The 21256-nt window shown below is 44.4% G+C and overlaps 2 pseudogenes; both read right to left on the bottom strand.

Moving 5' to 3' along the window:
* Positions 1–19954, bottom strand: part of LOC118659245 — a 46644-nt pseudogene extending 26690 nt beyond the window's left edge.
* On the bottom strand, positions 19318–19482 carry LOC118659534 (annotated as a pseudogene).
* Positions 19955–21256: the final 1302 nt, after the last annotated feature.

Below are 21256 nucleotides of genomic sequence, written 5' to 3'. Positions count from 1 at the left end.
GTGCCCCAAGCTTGAGACCACTTAGCAGGACATACAGTGCACTCTGAGGCCAGCAGCTGCTTGTTTGGGCTTTATGACCTTTCAGAGGTTTTAGGAAAGCCCACAGCACAGGCAGGGGCCAGCTGCGTGTGAGGAAGAGCTGGCGAAGGAGGTTCTGGCCTGTGTGAGTTGCATGGAGCCCAGTCTCATGGAATCACCAGGTGAGGCAAGTGGTGTTACCAGGTTGATGGAGACTCAGACTTGGCACTGCCTGTGCCTGCAGGCAGGGTGGGGAGAGAGCTCAACAAGGAAACCATGGCCTCCATCAGCACTCTTTCCCCGGCAGAGCCGTCCCTCCAGCTCTCACTCTGAAGCCAGACAATTCAGTTCCTCCCTGTTTGTCCCTGATGCTCTTTTCAATCTACTGTCCCCTTGATGCTGTTTAGGGCTTGGGGTGGGAGCTAGTGAGACTGTGCTCTGGCCCTAGGAGGACACCTGAATCTCTATCAGCCTCCACCTCATCCACACAGAATCCCTGCTGATTTTCACAGCAGGATGTTGTGGGGACTCCTCTTTCTGGCACTGGTGCTCCAGGATGGGGAGCCTATTGTGGAGAATTGAACCACGACCTCCTGGTTCATAGGTCAATGCTCAACCACTGAGCCAGACAGGCCAGGCAACAACTTGGGAGATTTTAAAAAGAAACCTTCTCAACCTGATAAACAACATCTAAAAAACAACTACCCCCCCCCCCCCCCCCCCCCCCCGCCCCAGCAGATATTACAATGGTAGTCAGTGGTAAAAGTCAGAAAAATTTCTCTAAAACCAAGGACAAGATAATGATGTTTGCTCTCATCTCATATGCTAATTGTACTAGGGGTTCTAATGAGAGCATTAGGCAAGAAAAAGAAATAAAAGGCAGCTAGATTGGAAAAGAAGATGTAAAGCTATTTATTTTTGTAGATGACGTGAACCTGTATATGGAAAATTCCGAGAAACAAATTCACTTAATAGTATGTGAATGATATCTCAATAGGTGTATAAAATGTTAACTGCCACATGGGGTTACTGGCCACTCTACTGGACAACACGATTAGACAGCTGGATTTTAAGTCATCTTATGATAGTCCCTGTCTTGTGTGGATTGTGGATTCAGGAACTGGCTGCTTAAGACATGTTTTCTACTACCCATATCTCATGGACTCCAGAACCAGTCATCTCCATCTCTACTGAGGCTATTTTTCTTTAAAGTAATAGTTCTATATTCCTAGGGCTCTCTTTTGTAACGGCACATTAATTGGTTGCCTCCTGAACTCACCCCCACTGGGGTGGGGATGGAACCTACAACCCAGGTACATGCCCTTGACCAGGAATCAAACCCATGACCCTTTGGTGGGCAGGCTGATGCTCTAACCACTGAGTCACACCAACCAGGGGCAATAAGATATTTTGAGAGAGAGAAATACCACATTCACATAACTTATTATAGTATACTAGAGGCCTGGTGCACAAAATTCATGCACGGGTAGGGTCCCTAGGCCTGACGGGTGACCAGGGCTGATCTGTGGGGTGACCAGTGGGGTGATTGGGGCCCCCCGCTGGCACCCGCCTTGGCCAGCCTGGTGCCGCCTGCTCGCCAGCCCCACCCCCTGCCAACACTGCTGGTCGCCTCCCTGTGTGGGGTGACCGGCGGGGCCACCGCTGGCACCCACCTTGGCTGGCCTGGGGCCTGAGGGCTCAGGACAGATGCTCCTGGCATCGACCTATGAACCAGGAGGTTGGGGTTCAAGTCCCCACAATAGGCTCCCCATCCTGGAGCACCAGTGCCAGAAAGAGGAGTCCCCATAACCTCCTGATGTGAAAATGAGCAGGAATTCTGTGTGGTCAGTGCACATCCATAAAGGTCCATAAAACACTGTGTGGTCAGTGTGCGTCATAGCAACCAGTTGTTCTGCTGTTCGGTCGATTTGCATATTAGGCTTTTATTATATAGGATTGTTATAATTATTTTATTTTATTATAAGTTAACTAGAGGCCTGGTGCACAAATTTGTGCATGGGTCGGGTCCGGCTGGCTCACTCCAATGGGGGCCGGTTGGGGGCAGGGCTTGCTGTGGGCAGTTGGCCGTGATCTGGCCTGGCCAGGGTGGCTGGGGGGAGGGGCTGCCCCCCAATTGGGATGGTTGGCCAGCTGCAGTGCATGTCATAGTGACTGGTCTGATGGTCACTTGGCATATATATATATATATATATATATATATATATATATATATATATATTGTGGTTAATCTCTTACTGTGCCTAATTTATAAATTACACTTTATTATGGCATATATATATATAAAATAGTATATATAGGGTTTGGTGCTATTCATAGTTACAGGCATCTATTGCAGGTCTCGGAACATATCCCCTGTGGATTAGGGGGGAACCACTATATTCCATCGTATAGCTATAGCACAGTGTATTATCCAGTCACTGATGATGAATATTTGTTTTTAAATATACACCTTTTCTTTTTGGTTAAAAATAAACCTGATGTGGAAAATGATACATGCTTGCAAAGATGTTGAACATTACAAAGAGTGAACCTCTTTCTAATCCCAGGCCCCAGAGGGAGTCATTGTGGAAAGTTTGGTGTACAATCTAGAACTTTGTCTACTATTGAAACTTGGGAGAAAATCAGTGACATATCTTAATTTCCCTCCCAAGTTTAAGACCAGTCACAGGAATCACAGATGATTTAATCAGCTTTATGACTGATAAAAGCAGGAACAGAGCATGTGACTTCAACATGAGGCTCCAGAGGGCTTTCTGATGATTTTACTCCTGAATTTGCTAAACCTGCTTGGGCATGGCACAGCTGGTCAGCCACAGGCTCCTCGGGGTGATGACTGCCTGGCCTCAGCTGATCAAAATACCCTCTCTCTGGGCTCCAACAGACTCCCAAAGGGAGAGGAAAAGGGTGTGAACCAAAGAAGCTCCTTTCCTTTTTTCAAGCCCACTAGTCAGATAAAGTATGTGGTTGTGTATGTGCAGAGCGCTCAGGACTGTCACTTCAGTTGAAATTCCCAATACTTGGATGCAGGAAGCCAGAGAAATGGCGTTTCCTCCCTAACTCAGGCTAAAGCAGATTGCAGCCCTGTTTTGTGTAGTTTTCAGCCTACTGATAGTGATGTTGTTGGCTACAACCACTTAGGATACTCCCGTGGCCCCCTACAACTTGTGGTGAGATCCCCCAGACATTCCCCTTGACCAAAAGCCAATATTGTGCCTCCACCTGCCGTTGTAGTTCCTATTATGATTGCAAGAAACACCCTAGCAACAACTGTCAGTGAACTTTGAAAAGGCAAGGTTTATTACTCACAGGTCCTGGAGCAGCGGTTCTCAACCTGTGGGTCGCGACCCCTTTGGCAGTCGAATGACCCTTTCACAGGGGTCGCCTAAGACCATCCTGCATATCAGATATTTACATTATGATTCATAACAATAGCAACATTACAGTTATGAAGTAGCAACGAAAATAATTTTAAGGTTGGGTCACAACAGGAGGAACTGTATTTAAAGGGCCAGAAGGTTTTGGGGTCAAGGGTGCGGGCCTAGGGTTTCGAGGGTTGACTCTTTGTTGGTGAATTTAGCTAGTAAGTGATTCATGCAGTGGCAATATGTTTATTTAAGATGGGTGTCTTTGAAATGGATGCCTCAGCGATCAAAAGCTTAATGTCAGGCACCCACACTGCACCTGCTTAAACACAGACATTCACTGAGCTTTGCTTACTCCTCTCTACAAAAGAATTTTTTCCTGCCTGCCTTTTTAGATGCATGCAGAATCTTATGGTCTCCTCACTGCAGTAGGCTTTTCTTCCTGTTGCAATAATCTTTTAAATGAAGTCTCTCTTTATTAATGTCCAGAATCATTTTTGACAGTGGAAAACAATCAATCCTTGGAGTCATTCTTGATTCCTTGCCTCAAACTACACATCAAAGTCATCAGCAGATACCCATCTGCTCTGCCTTAATAACCCCAGTCCCATTCCTTCCATTTTCCCCTCCACCCTCGTCCAGCCACCTCCATCTTTCCTCCTTGATTTGATCTTTACCTCCTTAGAGACCCACAAAAGACAAAGATATCTTTAAAACATATATATCATATATATATATATCTCCTATATAATAAAAGGATAATATGCAGCCAGATGCTGCCATATTTGTGATGGTGTGATGGTCAATTTGCATATTCAGTCTTTATTTTAAAAATATATATAGATATATTTTCAGCATTATCCTATATAATAAAAGGGTAATATGCAATAATATATATTCAGATAATGCTGTTTCTGGAGTTCAAAACCCTTCATGGGCTCCCCATTTCACTCAGAGACAAACCCCAAATTCTTATAATTGTCCAGGCGGCCACTATAATTTGATTGTTACTTTTTTTTACTTCATTTACTTCTAGTCTCCATCCTACCCAACTCACTTCAACCATTTCAGACACCAGGCTTCTGCTATTGGTTAAAGAGGCCAAACACTCAGGGCCTTTGCACTTGCTGCTCACTCTCTCCCCAGAAATCTGCAGACATTCCCTAAATTCCTTCAGCCTAGTTGCTGGGGATGAAGTGTGAGAAATTCTGTGTCCAGATGACGCTGGGCCTCAGTTCTTTCATCTGTCAAATTGTCACTCCTCTCCTACCACCGCTCCTTTCCGCCCAGGCCAAACACTAGGCAAATGTTATAACCCAAAGGTATAGTGGGACTGTAAGGTGCTTTATTTAATTTTTAAATTTTATTTTTGAAAAACGCTTTTAAAAAATAGGACCTTTCCAATAAGGAAGGAAAGTGGACTGGTTTCAAGAACAGCTGCTTGAGATAGCATGTAATACCCGTAATTGCCAGAAGAGGGCAGCTCTTTACTAGATTTGCATGTAAGTTATGTTTTCATAACACAGGAATTGAGAAATTTCTAACATTTGTAGACCTTTTCACCCTTCAGACGCGGGACAGCATCTGCTGTATCAGCTGGATGCTCTGATTTATATTTGTGATTTAAGTCAGAGCATGGCCCTCATCTCTCAGAACTCCCCAACAATGATAAAATGGGAAATGAAACGAAAAACTAAATATACATAAATATATATGTATATATAGGGTCTAGGAGTTAACCTAGCTGAAAGATACAATCTACTGAAGAAAATGAAAACTTTCTTCAAAGAGCCTAAAGAAGGAATGGGATGAATGGAGAGGCGACCCACTCTGTGGGCTGGCTGATACCTTTGTAGGCCTGGTGCTCTCCTGTACAGTCTCGGGATGTAGAGAAGAAGAGCAAGAACAGCCCTTCTGGGCATCCCGGGGGCTGGGCAACTAGAAGCGAGGTCCCGCCCAAGCCCCGCCCTCGCACCGGCCCCGCCCCCGGGTCCCGCCCTCTGATCGCTGAGCCGCTGTAGCCCCACCCCCGGGTAAGGTAGTTTGCTTCTTCCTTTCCAACCTCTGGGGCACCGCCCTTTCTGCACTCAAAACCGGAAGTGGGCGTGTACCTCAGCCGGAAGACAGCCGAGGGCGGTGTCCCCCTCAGTGGGCCCCGCCCAGCTACAGTGTACACAGAAATATGCATCCATCTCAGAGTGTTCAGTGAAATAAACTAAATTAAAAAAAACCCTGCATGAGTCCATAAAACTCAAAAAGAGACGAAATTACGCTGCGGTGTTAGGAATGAACACTCAGGTGGTAAAACATAAAGTAATTACCACAAAAGGCAGGATATTGCTCCTTTTCCGGCGGGGAGCGGGGTTTGTGATACAGAAGGGACACAGGATGGATAAGGCCGTGGATTTTAAAAGTATTCGTCGCACTACAAATCCGTTTCCTGTCCTCTGTGGGCGTTCTAGTTTTTTTTTTTTGTTTTTTTTTAATATATTTTATTGAACCTTTACAGAGAGGAAGGGAGAGAGACAGAGAGCTAGAAACATCGATGAGAGAGAAGCATCGATCAGCTGCCTCCCGCACATCTCCCACTGGGGACGTGCCCGCAACCCAGGCACATGCCCCTGACCGGAATCGAACCCGGGACCCCTCAGTCCGCAGGCCGACGCTCCATCCACTGAGCCAAACCGGCTCTGGCTGCGTTCTAGTTTTTGAAAAGGCTTTAAAGAGAAATGATTGAATCCTCACAGAATGAAGCTCGGAAATGGACTAGAAATAATCGGATGTGGCATTGCACGGCGTTTTCTTGAGTATTTCCCCCACCACCTGTCCTCTTCCCGATTGAAATAAAAGTTCTGTGAAGGCAAGGTTCAAGGATTTGTTGAACGAATAAAAGGAAAAGCATGAAATCCTTTTACTTTTTATTTTCTCTAAAGAGGGATTGGAAGGGAGAGAGAGGAACATTGACGTGAGAAATGTCCACTGGTTGCCTCCGGTGTCCGGGGACCAAGCCCACACCCGGGCCTGTGCCCGAGCCCTCGGCCCGGGCGCCAAGGCAGGTGGAGCGGAGCTCCCTCTATCCGGCGGGTCCGCATCCCAGCCCGTCCTCTCCCCGGTTCTGCCCTCAAGGTCCCTAGAGGAGCCTGCAGGCCCGGCGCTGCCCCGCACTCGCGGGGGGGGGGGGGGGGGGAATGGGCGGGTGCGGGGGGGGGGCTCTGGGATGCGCCGGAGTTAAGGCCCCACCGGTCTCCCCGCTGCCCCCCCCCCCCAACAGCCCCACCGGCCGCGGTTCCCCCTGTAACGGCCCCACTGGCCTTCGTTCCCCGTGTAACGACCCCACCGGGCGCCACCCAGCCCCCCTGTAACGGCGCCACCGGCCGCAGTCCCCCCTGTAACGGCGCCACCGGCCGCAGTCCCCCCTGTAACGGCGCCACCGGCCGCAGTCCCCCCTGTAACGGCCCCACCGGCCGCAGTCCCCCCTGTAATGGCCCCATCGCTTCGGAGGTGGGAGGCGAGCTGACCGCCGTCCGGCCTCCGGCCCTGTGACCTGGGACAGCGCGGGTTTGGGGGTGAGGAGGCGCAGGTGAGATGGACCCCAAGGAGCTCCCTCGCTGCCTCCGTTTGAAGGAGACGTTCGCCTGGGACTTGCTTTTTGCAGGGGCATGACAGTGAGATCGCATAACGTTTTCTCAGCTATTTTTGCCTGACGAGTTCATTGGGGAGAATGCTTCCTCGGGGTTCTAGGGTGAGTGTAAACAAATAAGTGTAATAAAGAAAAGAAAATGAAGTAGAATAAGGGGAAATGAAAAGAACAGGCTTACCATTAAAGGAGGATTACCCAGCTCCGCACGCCTCGGGTCAGCCCGCCTCCTCCGGAGGCTATGGTCCCTGCAGAATGGTAACTTTCATATTTTGACTTGATTTTATTATTTATTAAAAATACTTTATTGACGAGAGAAAGCAACATCCATTTATGTATGCATCCCCGCCTGTGCCCTGACCAGGGATTTGAACCCGAAACCTTGGCTTATCTGTGCGATGCTCCGCCGCTGAGCTGGACCCCCGGACACGCCCCGCCCCCCCGCCCTCCCCTCCCCCCCGCCCCGCGGAATTTCACTCCAGGGCTTGTCTGATGCCGGTATTATTATATTAAAGTGGATTTTGGTGGTATATGCTTGTGCCCAAAGCCTAACAGAAGCCTAAAGCATCAGAGAAATGGTTTATATCAGAAATATAGGGCTTCCCACGGGCAGGGAGGAGCCCTAAGAATGTTGGCAGCAGAAAATGGACTTTAACCCTCAGAGAGAGGTTGTTTTTCTCAGGGAGGTTAAAAACTCAGGTGAGACATTGGAGGAAAAATAATTTGAGGAAATCCAGCAGCACAGGTTACTTGTTTCTAAAAATATTTCTCACACGTTGCCCTTGTCTTTTTCTTTTATATCCTCACCCTAGGATATGTTGCTGTTGTTTTTCATTGATTTTTTTTTTTTTTTTGAGAGGAGAGAGGGAGAGACAGAGAGACAAACATCGGTGTGGAGAGAAACCCTGGATCCAACCCACAGCCCAGGCAGGTGCGGTTCCAGGGAACTGAACCAGCTACCTTCAGGTGCACTGGATGGCGCTCAACCCACTGAGCCGCACGGGCCAGGCAGGAGTGACACGTTCTTAGTATAACAAGGGAAGGTGAGAACAATAGGTGGGGTGGGATGAGGGGCGGGGTGTGAAAGGGGAAACTGGCTATGGGTCCTGCCCACCACGGTCCTTGGAACAATTCTTTGATTAGATCTGTGGGAGCGCTCACCCAAGTCTCCATCCCAGTTGGCCATTTACTGGGGTGGGGGCCAAGTGCGGTGGGAAGAAGGAAGCATCGCAGGCAAAGTAACCGATGTCTATGGAAAGATGGGGTGGAGGAGGGCGATGAACGTGCACCACTGCGGTAATTGCACGGTCCAGAAAAGAAGGTGAGTAATTAGAGACTCGGTGGCCCCGTGACAGAAAATACATTCCTCATGAGAATCCTCCAGGGAGAGGTGTCAGCTGTCTGGAGTGTGTGTGTTTAAAGGGTCAGGTCTAGGGGTGATTTTGCAGCCACCCCACGGCCCCTCCTGAGCCCCCAGCCAGACAGCCCCTCCACCCCGCCCAGTGCTCCGGAGGGTGTCCTGTGCAAATGGACCGGCAGGGCTGAGTTTCTCCTCCATCTCCAACCCGGGGAACCCCCACCCAACCTGCGGAATCCACACCCAACCCAGGGAACCCCCACCCAACCTGGGGAATCACACCCAACCGGGGAACCCCCACCCAACCTGGGGAACCCCCACCCAACCCGGGGAATCCCCACCCAACCCGGGGAACCCCCACCCAACCCGGGGAATCCCCACCCAACACGATTTGGCCCGAAGGGCTCCAGTGTTCCTTCCACATCTCCTCAGCAGCTGGGCTTGACCTAATGATGCAAATTGGGTCCCTAATGGAGGGAAAGCAGAGAACCTTTGGGTGGAGAAGGTCAGGTGGCTCGGAGAACATGTCGTCAGGCCTCCTGGAGTTTTGCATTGACAAAGGATAGCTTAGGGTGGCGTTCCAGGGGAAGACCCCAGAGCCCCACTCCCTGCCAGAAACCAGCTCCTTCCCCCAATCCCCTTTTCCCTGGAGGCTGAAGAGCCAGGGATTAGGGATGATTTTGGTGCCTGATAGTCTGGAAAGGGTCTCACAGGCAACAGCCATGCTAATGATCTGTGAATGATCTTGGCTGCTCTGCCTTGTGATTCCACCCTTGCTGTTACATGAACCTGCCTTCAGCTGCAGGGAGGACACTGGGTGTTGAGGTTGGGAGTTGGGCTTTTTGCCGTATCCTATAGGAGGCATTCTAGAAATTCGTAAGCAGGGAAGGGGCATAATCCGTTCTGTAGACTTTTTTCCTCCCCAAGAGAATTCTGTGGACCTCATGGAGCATTAACTATTAGGCACAGAGATGCAAGGAGGCCAAGGAACCAGTCTGGAAAACAATGGCATCTGCCAGGACGAGGTGACAATGAAACCAAGTGTCCTGATTTAATGTATGATTTTGGTTTAATATGTAGCCCCAGAGCTCTATTCAGTTTCTTCACTGCATGGGCTGTAATAGCTCTTTCTCTTACTAGTCATTAACCCCCCGAGCACAGCTAGAAACAATGGCCATGCCTTAACTCAACCCCAAGGTGTGCGTTTCTGTTAAGCTAAAGACAACATCATGGCCTAAGTTGAGTTTTAGCTCCCGAGGCCTAAAGCAGAACAACTCCTGGCCATATCCCCCATAAAACTGGACAGAGGGACTCTGAAGCTGACCTAAGACCTCAAATTAAGATTTACTAAAAAAATAAAAATAAATTTATTTCCTTACCTCACTCTTGACCGATCAGCAAGACACACGTCCCCAACACCCTCACTTAAGAGGACTCATAATTTTGTTCTATAAAACCCCTTGTCTGTAAACCATGGAGGAGTTCAGGATTTTGAGCATTAGTTTCCCGTTCTCTTGGATGGCACCATTCATAATAAAATAGTCCATATATGCCTACCGCAATTTTTGGTGTCTGGCTCTGCTACCACCAGTGGACAAACTCTTTCTGTTTGGTAACAATAAAAGCCACAATAACTTGGGCACATTACATATAACTTACAATAATATATGTGTCACATGACTTCTAAAGATAATGTATATGGGCACATTTCATAGGACTATAGATGTTTGATTTAAGAAGCTCTTCTTTTGGTTGGAAAGGTGGAAAGTAAATGAAATATGAATCTGCACTCAGGTCTGGAGTATGTTGTCACCAGGGCTCCAAGTGGAAGGCACTTGGGGTGTGCACACACCCATGCATGTGTGTGTGTGTGTGTGTGTGTGTGTGTGTGATGGCAAAAGTCATATTTTAAAAAAAAGTTTTATTGACATTTGTTTTTTCTTAGAGGAAGAGAGAGAGAGAAACATTGATGTGAGAGAGAAACATCCGAACCTGAAACCTGGGCATGTGCCCTGACCAGGAATTGAACTTGTGACCTTTTGGTGCATGAGGGGATGCTCAACCAATTGAGCCACACCAGCCAGAGCATAAAAGTCATCTTGATCAGTGAGATTAACCATGTGTAGAGGTGAGGCTTCAGCTATATACATTATTTTTGTTTTGTTATAAGACCAAATTGGGGGGTGGAGGTAGGCAAAAGGGGTCAATGGTAGGAAAAGGGGACATATGTAATACTTTCAACAATAAATATTTTAAAAAATAAAATTGAACAAGTAAATTTGAAGATCTAATTTGGCTTAATTAAGTGATTCATGAATCAGGCTGCATCCCATATAACAAGTAAGGGTGCTAAGAGGGTGGGGAAGGGAGCTATTAACAAAAGAAAATAAAAGATTATATTTGGGCCTGGACATCTTTTCTATAAGGGAAGCGAAGGGTATTGATATAAGAAATGTCCAAAAGTGTAGAGAATTTTTGAGAGTTTGAGCCAAACTGAGGACATATGCCAAGGTGCAATATCTCAAATGCCCAGGAGAATAAAATTTGCAGGTGTTGTTTTTCTTGATCAACTTTTAAAATTTTATTTTTAAATCATATATTATTTTTCAATTACAGTTGACATACATTATTATATTAGTTTCACACCCCAGTGATTAGACATTACATAACTTACTAAGTGATGGTCCTGATAAATCTCACACCCTCACACCCATCTGACACCATACATAGTTATGAGAATATTACTGACTATATTCCCTATGCTGTACTTTACATTCCCATGACTATCCTGTAATAACTAATTTGTACGCCTTAATTCCTTCACCTTTTCCACCTATCCCACCAACCCCCCTCCTATAAGGCAATTATCAAAATGTTCTTTGTATCTGAGTCTGTTTCTGTTCTGCTTGTTCATTTGTGGGTGTGTGCTTTTTAGATTCAATTGTTGATATGTATTTATTTCCATTTATTGTTCATATATTTTTTTATGTAGGTGATCCTTTTAAAAAATGTTTTAATTGATTTTGGAGAGGAAGGGAGAGAGAGATAGAGAGATAGAAATATCAATAATGAGAGTTATCGACTGGCTACCTCCTGCACACTCCTTACTGGGGATTGAGCCCACAATCTAGGTATTTGCCCTGACTGGGAATAGAACCATCACCTCCTGGTTTATGGGTCAACACTCAACAACTGACCCACACTGGTTGGGCTTGTTCATATTTTAAAATATTATTTCTTCCTCTTCTTCTTCTTCTTCTTCTTCTTCTTCTTCTTCTTCTTCTTCTTCTTCTTCTTCTTCTTCTTCTTCTTCTTCTTCCTCAAGAAGACCTTTGAACATTTCATATAATACTGGTTTGGTGGTGATGAACTCTAGCTTTTCCTTGTCTTGGAAGTTCTTTATCTGTTCTTCAATGCTAAATTAGCTTTGCTGCGTAACATAACCTTGTTTGTAGGTCCTGCTTTTCATCACTTTGAGAATTTCTTGCTAATTCCTTCTAGCCTACAAAGTTTGTGTTGAGAAATCAGCTGACAGTCTTATGGGAGCCCCCTTGTAAGTAACTACTTTTCTCTTGCTGCTTTTAAGATTCTCTCTTTGTCTTTAGTCTCTTGCATTTTAATTGTGATGTGTCTTGTTGGCCTCTTTGGGTTCATCTTGTTTGGGACTCTGTGCTTCCTGAACTTGTATATCTATTTTCTTCACCAAAACTTAGGGAAGTTTTCTGTCATTATTTTTCAAATAGGTTTTCAAATCTTGCTCTCTCTTCTCCTTCCAGCACACCCATGATGAAAATGTTGGTACACTTGAAGTTGTCCCAGAGGCTCCTTACACTGTCTTCATATTTTTATATTCATTTTGCTGTTCTGATTTGGTGTTTTTTGCTTCCTTATATTACAAATTGCAGATTTGATTCTCTGCTTCATCTACTCTACTGTTGATTCCCAGGCATGTGCCCTTGACTGGAATCGAATCTGGGACCCTTTGGTCTGCAGGCCAACACTCTATCTACTGAGCCAAACTGTCCAGGGCCATAGTAAATCTTTTACTAAAAAGTTACTGGCATGGGGCATGACTACTCACCATGATCTGCCCAGTTAGGAATTTATGATCAGCTCACCCTGTGAGGTTACTTTCTGTGAAATCCCTTTTTGTTCACAGTACTTGACAGTTTAATACATTCATATACTTTTTGTTGTTGTTGTTGTTTAACATTTAAATAATTAGGGAAACTATAGATTAAAAATATCACAGTTTCCCCTCACATCACGCTGCCAAATGTGCATAAAACACAATGTCTTGCCTAGCTGGTATGGTTGAGCATCAACCCAAGAACTAGGAGGTCACAGTTTGATTTCTGGTTAAGACACATGCCTGGGTTGTGGGCTTGATCCCCAGTGGGGGGCATGCAGGAAGCAGCTGATGGATAATTCTAATCATTGATGTTTCTCTCTCTCCCTTCCTCTCTCTGAAGTCAATGTAAACATATTTTAAAAACAACAACAAAAACAGTGTTTTGCTTTTCTCCAGAGACCTTTGTGTTACCAATGGCGGTATGGCCTTGAAGCCATTTTTGTGTGTGTGTGTGGCAAAATACACATAACATAAAAATTACCTTTTAACCTTTTCTGAGGGCACTTTTCAGTGGTATTAAGTACATTAACATTGCTGTGTAACCATTACCACTACCCATCTCCAGAATTTTTTAATTGAAACCGTACCCATTAAACAAAAACTCCCCCAAACCCTAATTTCCTGTTCGTGTTAACCTCTATTCTACTTTATTTCTCTATGAATTTGATAGTTGTAGGTACCTCACATAAGTAGAATCACACAATATTTATCCTTTTGTGTGTAGCTTATTTCACTTAACATAATATTTTCAAAGTTCATCCATGCTGGAGAATTAGAATTTATGTCTATAAGAATGTTAGCTACTTCTGTATCTTCAATCAGCAACTCACAGGATTGTAGCCAAGAGTAACCCTTGTACCTGTGCAGATAGATGATGGATAGATTGATGGGCAGGTCATGGTGAATAGTCACACCCCAGACCTATAACATTTTAGTAAAAGGGTTATCTTTGCTTTATGCAAGCCCTATCCATTGTTTCTGTGCATGTAGATTAACATAGTTTTGAAATAAGACATAATCACCCTGAAGAAAGCACATAATGTTAACTATCTGTATAGCAATTCCTGCCTTGCTTTCCCCACTCCATGTAATCTTCCTCACAGACCTTCCTTTATTTTACATTTCCTAAAAGAAGCTGTAAAACTGTTATTCTGTGGAGCATTTGAGATCTTGTTCCCTGGCATGTATTGTCAGTTTGGCTCAGATAAAGTCTTACAAAAGTCCCCTACAGGTTAAGAGGGTCTTTGCATCAAGAGAGTTATATACATTCTGTTTATCCATTCATCTGTTGATAGGCACTGCTCAGAAAATGCCCAACAGATGTCATGCTGGAGAACTATAGGAGCTTCGCCGCAGTGGGTAAGGCCAGCCTTATGTCTTCATTGATAGATTTTTGCTGCAAATATGTCTTAAGTACCTGACATGTTCCAGGAATGATTCTTGGTCTTGGGAAGAGAATGGTGAATAAAGATATGTGGCTCACACTTTGAGGAGTGACAGTGTAGAGCAGGGCCAGGTACACTTTTCCTTAAAGAGCCAGAGAAGAAATATTTTTGTTTGGTGGCCCATAGGGTCTCTGTTGCAACTACTTAACACTGCCAATGTAGTGCCAAAGCAGCCACAGATGGCACTTCCAGAAATAGAGAGGGGTGAGTTCTAATAAAACTTTATTTATAAAAATCGGTGGCTCACCTTTGGGCTGTAGTCTCCAACCCCTAGTCTAATGCTTTCTCTTGAGAAGGAAGATTCCTCCATTATGATGACTTTATTCTCTTCGTGATAAGAAGCTTAGTTCTCCTGAAGAGTGTGTCTGTGTTTGGATCCAAGGGTCCCCTTTTTCTGTAGGGTATGACATTAGCTAGTTTGAGTTTTGGGTCCTGGGTACCATCAAGCACTGCTCATGGGGTCACACATGCCCGTCTCCTGAAAATGTTGGCTCTGGGGGGAGTTCCCCGTTCACACCTTCACATTCCTCCTACATGTGCAGGGTATAATTTCTCTAAGTTCAATGTGCTTACCCAGGCGGAGCAGGAGTTGTGGAGGAACAAGAATTCTCCAACACCCCAGTGCAGGCGAGCCCTGGGTGAAAGGAGCCCCTTCCGGGAATTTCTCACATGTTATTTTGTCTGAGAGAGAATCTCAGCCTCAGATGAGAAGCTGGAAGCCTCAGGTTTCCTTGCTCTCCTCCTCTCTTTTCTCTCCTGCTGTTCTTTTGCTCAGTGAAAGCTTTGTCCTGTTTCCAGGACATGTCCACTTTTGTAAATGAAGTGTTACTTGAATATAGCCTTGCCTACTTGTTTGTCCATTTCCCCCCATTCCCAAACCTAGCTTGCCTGATAGTACCCTCTACCAGACTATTATCTCCCATCTCATTTTTGACAAAATTATTTCTTAGGAAGTCACCTGCCATTTTCCACCCCTTGTTCCTGTCATTGTCAAATTCTTCACATTGCTAAAATCCTTGAAGTCTGCCTTTAACTGCTTGTCTATTCTTCCCTGTCATATTGACTTCTCATGCTTAGGGTCAATATCTGAAAAAAAAATTAGCATGGACCCAGTTATTTCTTTTAAAAATATTTTTATTGATTTCAGAGAGGAAGGGAGAGAGAGGGAGGGAGGGAGGGAGAGAGAGAGAGAAAAAGAGAGAGAGAGAGAGAGAGAGAGAGAGAGAGAGAGAGAGAGACATCAATGATGAGAGAGAAACATTGATCGGCTGCCTCCTGCATGCCCCCCATTGGGGATCAAGCCTATAGCCCAGGTATGTGCCCTGACTGGGAATCTAACTGTGACCTCCTGGTTCATAGGTTGATACTCAACCACTGAGCCTGCCAGTAGGGCTAGCTTATTTTAAAAATTACCTCTATCGCATTTATTTCTTCAAGAACTTGGTTTTTTTTCCTATTAATTTCAGACTAGAAGTCTTAACTTAGATTTAAAACCAAAGAGACTACTGCAAAGCAGAATAGAGTTTGGGGAAACCCATGTACTAGCAGGAAAAGGGTAAGGCTGTCCATGGCTCATTTCTGGTTTTCTGCAGGGAAGTCTGGGATTGCCTTGAAGTAGAAGAACAGTACAGCCACAAGGAGAGAAAGTTGGGGCCAGTCACCGTCACCCAAGAGAAGTAATTCCTTAAAAGTGTCTCTGAGTTATGAGTTTAGGGAACATTCTATACCAATTTCAATATTTTTTCGTAGGGAATTCTCACAAGTAAGCATATCCACAAATATGACTCAGATAGTGAATAGTAACATGTAATTCAGTTTTTGTTTAAATATCAGAAAAAAGTCTGTACATAATAAGCTGTATGCATGTCATGATTGTGATAGAACCTTGTGGCAGAGTATTCACCTTAATTTGAAAGAATTCAAAGAGGGTGGAAGCAGTAGGCATGCTCTGAAAATGGTACCAACTTCTAATTGGGATTTTTCTTTCTTGACATATCAGACTTTCTCTGGGGAAGAATCCTGTGAGTGGAATGGAAGTGAGAAAGCCTTTATTTACCACTATCCCTTAACTAACAGGCATCAACTCAACCTGGAGAGAAACTCCATGAATGTACTCTATGTGGAAAAGGCATCAGAAGAAATGGACATTTTTTTTCCCCAAGAGAAATTACACAAGAGAGAAATGCAATGAATGTAAAGAATGTTGTTACCCTTCATCCCTTAAAATCTGTGCTCAATATCATGCTGGTGAGAAACCATATAACTGTTTTCAGTATGGGAAAGCTTCATCCTTTAGGACACACTTGGGAACTCATACTGTAGGGAAACTGTAGGAGTATTAACCAGTGTGGGAAATTCTTCAGATCTAGCTCAAGCTGTCATACACCAGAGGGTACACACACTTGGGAGACACTGTATGAATGCTGTGACTGCAGAAAGGCCTTCACCAGGAGCAGTGACCAGGCTGGGGAGACACTATCGGTGCAGTGACTGCAGTTCCATCTCATGGCACACATGAGAACCCATACTGGGGAGAAGCTCTACCAATGCTGTGACTATGGAAAAACTTCAATAGGAACTCTAACCTGACTGCCCACAAAAGGGTTCATATAGGGGAGAAGATGTACCACAGATGACTGTGGGAAACTTCAGTAGTCACTCATGCCATAGGAACATGTGAAAACTCACAGTGAAGAGAAGCCCAAGAATGTAGTATGTGGGAAAGCCCTGTTGATCTCACATGCGAGTATCTTCAGCCTGGGGAAGACTTCTGCTGGGACTTCACCTTTGCACAAGGAAATTCAGAGTGGGAGAGAGAGAAATTTTATAAATGTTGCAAATGTGGGATTGCATTTTTTTTAAGTTCTTAAAAAACTTTTCTGAGGCAGGAATCACCAAGTTTTCTCACGGAGCAGAATATCTACTGGGTACAAAACTCTTAGCATTTCCAAACAAAAGGTGTCTCCAGGACTGGCCTCGCATTAGGAGTGCTGAGTAAAGATTTGTTCTGGTGCTTCTGCAGGAAAAGTTTGCTTCTGACCTCTGCTAGCCTCTCGTTAGTCTCAGGTAGTTTATTTCTAATGACTTTCTACATTTTGATACTTCTATGTAGAGTTGCTTATATTTTTCCAATTTACCGTCTTGAGTTGTCATGTTGGAGTTCAGATTCCAGCTCTTTAATTCTGAGTTCAAACTACTACTTATTAAAGCATTATGGTTCTCTTAATTGCTCTGGAGCTTCTTGAGATAATGCTGTGTCTTCTGTTTTAACATATTAGTCTGAATTCCATTTCAATTATATTTGATTTTAAATCTCCAGGGAAACTCAGCTTTTCATTTTCACATTCATTTAACTTCCTTTTTGTAATTTTTAAGAGTTCCTTAAATCTGGTCATCTCTTTTTCTAATTCACCATTTTTCTTCATTTCTTGATGCAAGCTATATTGCAGAGATAAGTTAACTCAATATATCTCAACTGTTCCTTGTCATGCTGAGATTCTGGGTCCCAGCAGAGGCAGCGAAGAGGGCAGAGCAGGACGTCCAGGTGGCCCAGCAGCTCCCCACGCACGGTGGCTACCACAGTGCCTTCCACCCCATTGTTTTGGATTGCTTATTTTTCAATCAAGTGTCTTACCTTAAGCTAGAAATCACATTAATTTTCAGTTTGTGGTTTTTAATATAAGCATTTAAGGCCATAGATAGCCCTTTAAATACTTCTTTAGCAACATTACATGGTGATAAAAAATAATTTTTATTTATTTTTTGGTACCTCCTTTCCATATTTATAAGTGCTCTAGACACACAGGCACAGAGTGAGAATGGCTTATATTACATTTTCCAGATTTTTATAAAATACTTTTTAAAAATAAATTTTAGAGAGAGAAGAAGGAAGAGGGAGAAGGGAGAGAGATAGAAATCCATTGGACACCTCCTACACGCCCTCTATTGGGGATCCATCCCACAATTGGGGCATGTGCCCTGACCAGGAATCAAACCAGTGACCTCTTGGTGGGTGGGTTGACGTTCAACCATTGAGTCACCTGATGGGGCTCCAATGTGTTCTCTGATATTTTTAATTTTTTGAGTACTTGATGCCTCAAGCTGCCCCCAGGGAGTTATTGAGTTTGCCCAGGTGGAGCTGATACATGGCGGCATTGTTGGCCACCGCATTTGTTGGTTCAATCCTTAAAATTTCTGTGAAGAATCTGTGAGCTTCTGCAAAGTTATTCTGACTGTGGTGAAGGAAAGCTCTGGTGTTTTTGTTTTTTTTTTTGGTTTTTAAACCATTATCTTCCCCTACAGTCCATCTAGTTTCTGTGTTACTTTCCCATGTCTTGATAATACTTTTCAGCCGTGTTTAGGTCTCTAGTATGAAGGAAAATTCAGGGATTCACTGAAAAGCTTCTTCTTGGGGTGGTCCTGAGTGACATAAATTTGGGGTTAGGATCATGCTGAAAGTATCCTCTGGAATCATTTCTTGTGTGAAGGATGTGTTCTTTCATCAAATATATCCACCAGCACATAGTCCCAGGGAGTGCACGCCTCACCCGGCTCGCACAGCTGACCTGAAACTGAGGTCTGTCCCCCAGTGGAATAGGTCCCTAAGTGGAATAAGTAGTTCCTCCCGTCACGGAGGCTACCCGATGTGCCTCTGGTGCTTATTTCGGCCTGAAGTTCTTTCTGCTTCCACCTTCTAAGTAGCAATGAGTATTGCACTTTCTCTAACACTTCCTTCTTCAGACGCAGGCAGTTTGCCATTGAGCACCTAACCGGGCCCAGGTGGGACCTCCGCAGATTGACAGAGGTGTACTCTGACCTGCCTGCTTACTGAATGTACTTCCATGGCCAGGACTCATGGTCAGTTTTGAGATGATGATCACCAAGAAATTATGCTTGTTCTTGGAGTGATTAACTCCTGGGATTATCTGGTGCAGGCATGTCTTCTCCACCAGGCTTTGTTTTGTAGGCAAAATGTATGTCTCTATCTGTAATTATGTCCTTGAGGACCTGGCAGTAGTTCACCTTCCATATAGCCCGATTGTCCCAAACCTTGTAGGCAAGAATAATGGCTCCCAAAGGAATCCTTTTCCAGATAGTGGGACAAACGTCAATCTTGGCATAACTCAAATGCCTTTCCAAGTAAATCAGTCTATTGCACAGTTAGCTGTTAGCTGTGTGGCTCTGAAAACAATATGAAAATATTCTGTATATAAATTTGGGTTTAGGATTATGCTTAAATGATCCTCTGGAATCATTTCTTGTATGAATGGGTGTGTTCTTTCATCAAATATATCCGATGATCTACTTCCAGCTCTGTTCTTTTCTTTTCTTCTTTTTTGTTCCCGAGGGGTTGCACCATTCCTGGCCAGGTGGATGCACAGCATGGATGGACCAAGCTCCGATTCCATCTCCCCCCTCCCAAAATCTATTCAAATAGAGAATGGATCAGATGTTAAACTGATAAGAACAGATATCGATGCTTGATCTTAGGCAAAAGGCCAAAAAGCGATCCATTTCTGTTTTTTATGAGGGAATATATTTCTAAGGCCACACATTGGACTATGGTTCTAAAATTAGGCTGGCTGACTGTGCTGTCATGTAGGAATATTGTTGAGCATGAGCTAGCTATACTTTTTAGTAAGACGCACTGGACATAACACGATTTAAGTAGTTCCTTTTTTCTTGCTCATCCATTTCAGATTTGTTCAGAAAAATTGTGCTTGCCTTTGGGTGGTCAGAAGGGTTTGATTCTAAAGGTAACTCTTGCATCTCATGGTTGTTCAGATACCAAGTAGTGGCCCCAGAAGGCTCCCAAACCTAACTTGGCAGGCTCCAGGGCAGCTGGGGCTGGTAGAACTGCCACTGAGTCCTGGTCTCCACCTCATAGACCTCAGATTCATTGTCAGACTTCACTCACTCAGAGTGTGGGCCCAGATTGGGGCTGGCATTGGACTTCAGACAACAAGTCAGTTTGTTCCCCATGAGGTGCCTCTGCTCCTCTCTGCTGTCATGACCTTCGCTCAGCAGTTTCCCCCTCTCCCAACAAAGCTTTATGCTGCACTGGGACCCTTGAACTGTAGGCCCTGGTCAGGGATTAAGGCCCAGCTGTACCCCTCTGCAACACTGCTACTGTTTCCCTTGAGGTGACTAGTCTGTAGTTAATTATTTTTTCATTAATCCTCACCCGAGGATATTTTTCACCTGAGAGTATTTTTCCATTGACATTTAGGGAGAGTAGAAAGGACGGAGTGGTGGGTGTGGGGTGGAGAGAGAGAGAGAAACATCTATGTGAGAGACAAATCAATTGGTTGCCTTTTGCATGAGTCCCTAGAGGGCTGGCGATCAAACCTGCAAACCAGATATGTGCCCTTGACCAATCAGGAATTGAACCCACAACCCTTCGGTGGGTGGGCCAACACTCTAACCATTGAGCACCACTGGCCAGGGCTGTGCCCTTTATTTCTTTATATGCATTTAACAGTAAGCTTGCAGAGGTCCACAAAAAATCATTCTGGTATATCTGGAATTTAATTGATCAGTACTGATAGTCAACATCTTTATGTTACTAAATCTTTCAGGCCATCAACTCAGTATCTGCATTTATTTAGGCATTCTTTAATGTATCTCAGTATGAAAGTTTTATATATTTTTCTATGAAGGTTTGGCACATTTATTGTCAGATATCTTCCTAGGAATGCCATATTCATGTTTTTCCTAAAATTATTTTTTTCTAAATGCTATACAACTGAACAATGTGGATGTTAGTAGCACTGACACCCATCTTGCAAGTTCAAAATCTAGGTCAAGATTGCCTGATACATTTCTTATAACTGTGGACTCCTCAAACACTTAACTCCGGTTGTACCTCAGCATCTGGAGGAGATTGGTTCCAGGACTCCCACTAGATAACCAAAGTCCATAGATGCATAAGTCTGTATATAAATTGGCAAAGATCAGTGCATACAGTTGGCCCATGGATTGAGAATGGTGTTTTGGTTGAATCTACAGATGTGGAATGGGGATATAGAGAGCTGACTATATATTTATTGAAAAACTATTGAAATGTTCAAACGCAGAAGCAGAGGATACAATAGAAGGTTTCCAGAGGTTGGCCATTTGGAGAGTTATTGTTCAATGGGTATTAAGTTTAGTTATGTTAGATGAGTAATTTCTAGAGCTCTGCTGTACAACATAGTGCCTATAGTTTACAATATAGGGTTGTCCATTTCAAAATTTAAGAGGGTAAATCTCATGTTAAGTGGTCTTCTCCCCCCGACACAAAAG

Source organism: Myotis myotis, unplaced genomic scaffold (genome assembly GCF_014108235.1).
Source record: "Myotis myotis isolate mMyoMyo1 unplaced genomic scaffold, mMyoMyo1.p scaffold_m19_p_6, whole genome shotgun sequence".
In the NCBI taxonomy this organism is placed as follows: domain Eukaryota; kingdom Metazoa; phylum Chordata; class Mammalia; order Chiroptera; family Vespertilionidae; genus Myotis; species Myotis myotis.
Note: the sequence above shows the minus strand (reverse complement) of the source record. Positions and strands in the feature narration are given on the sequence as shown.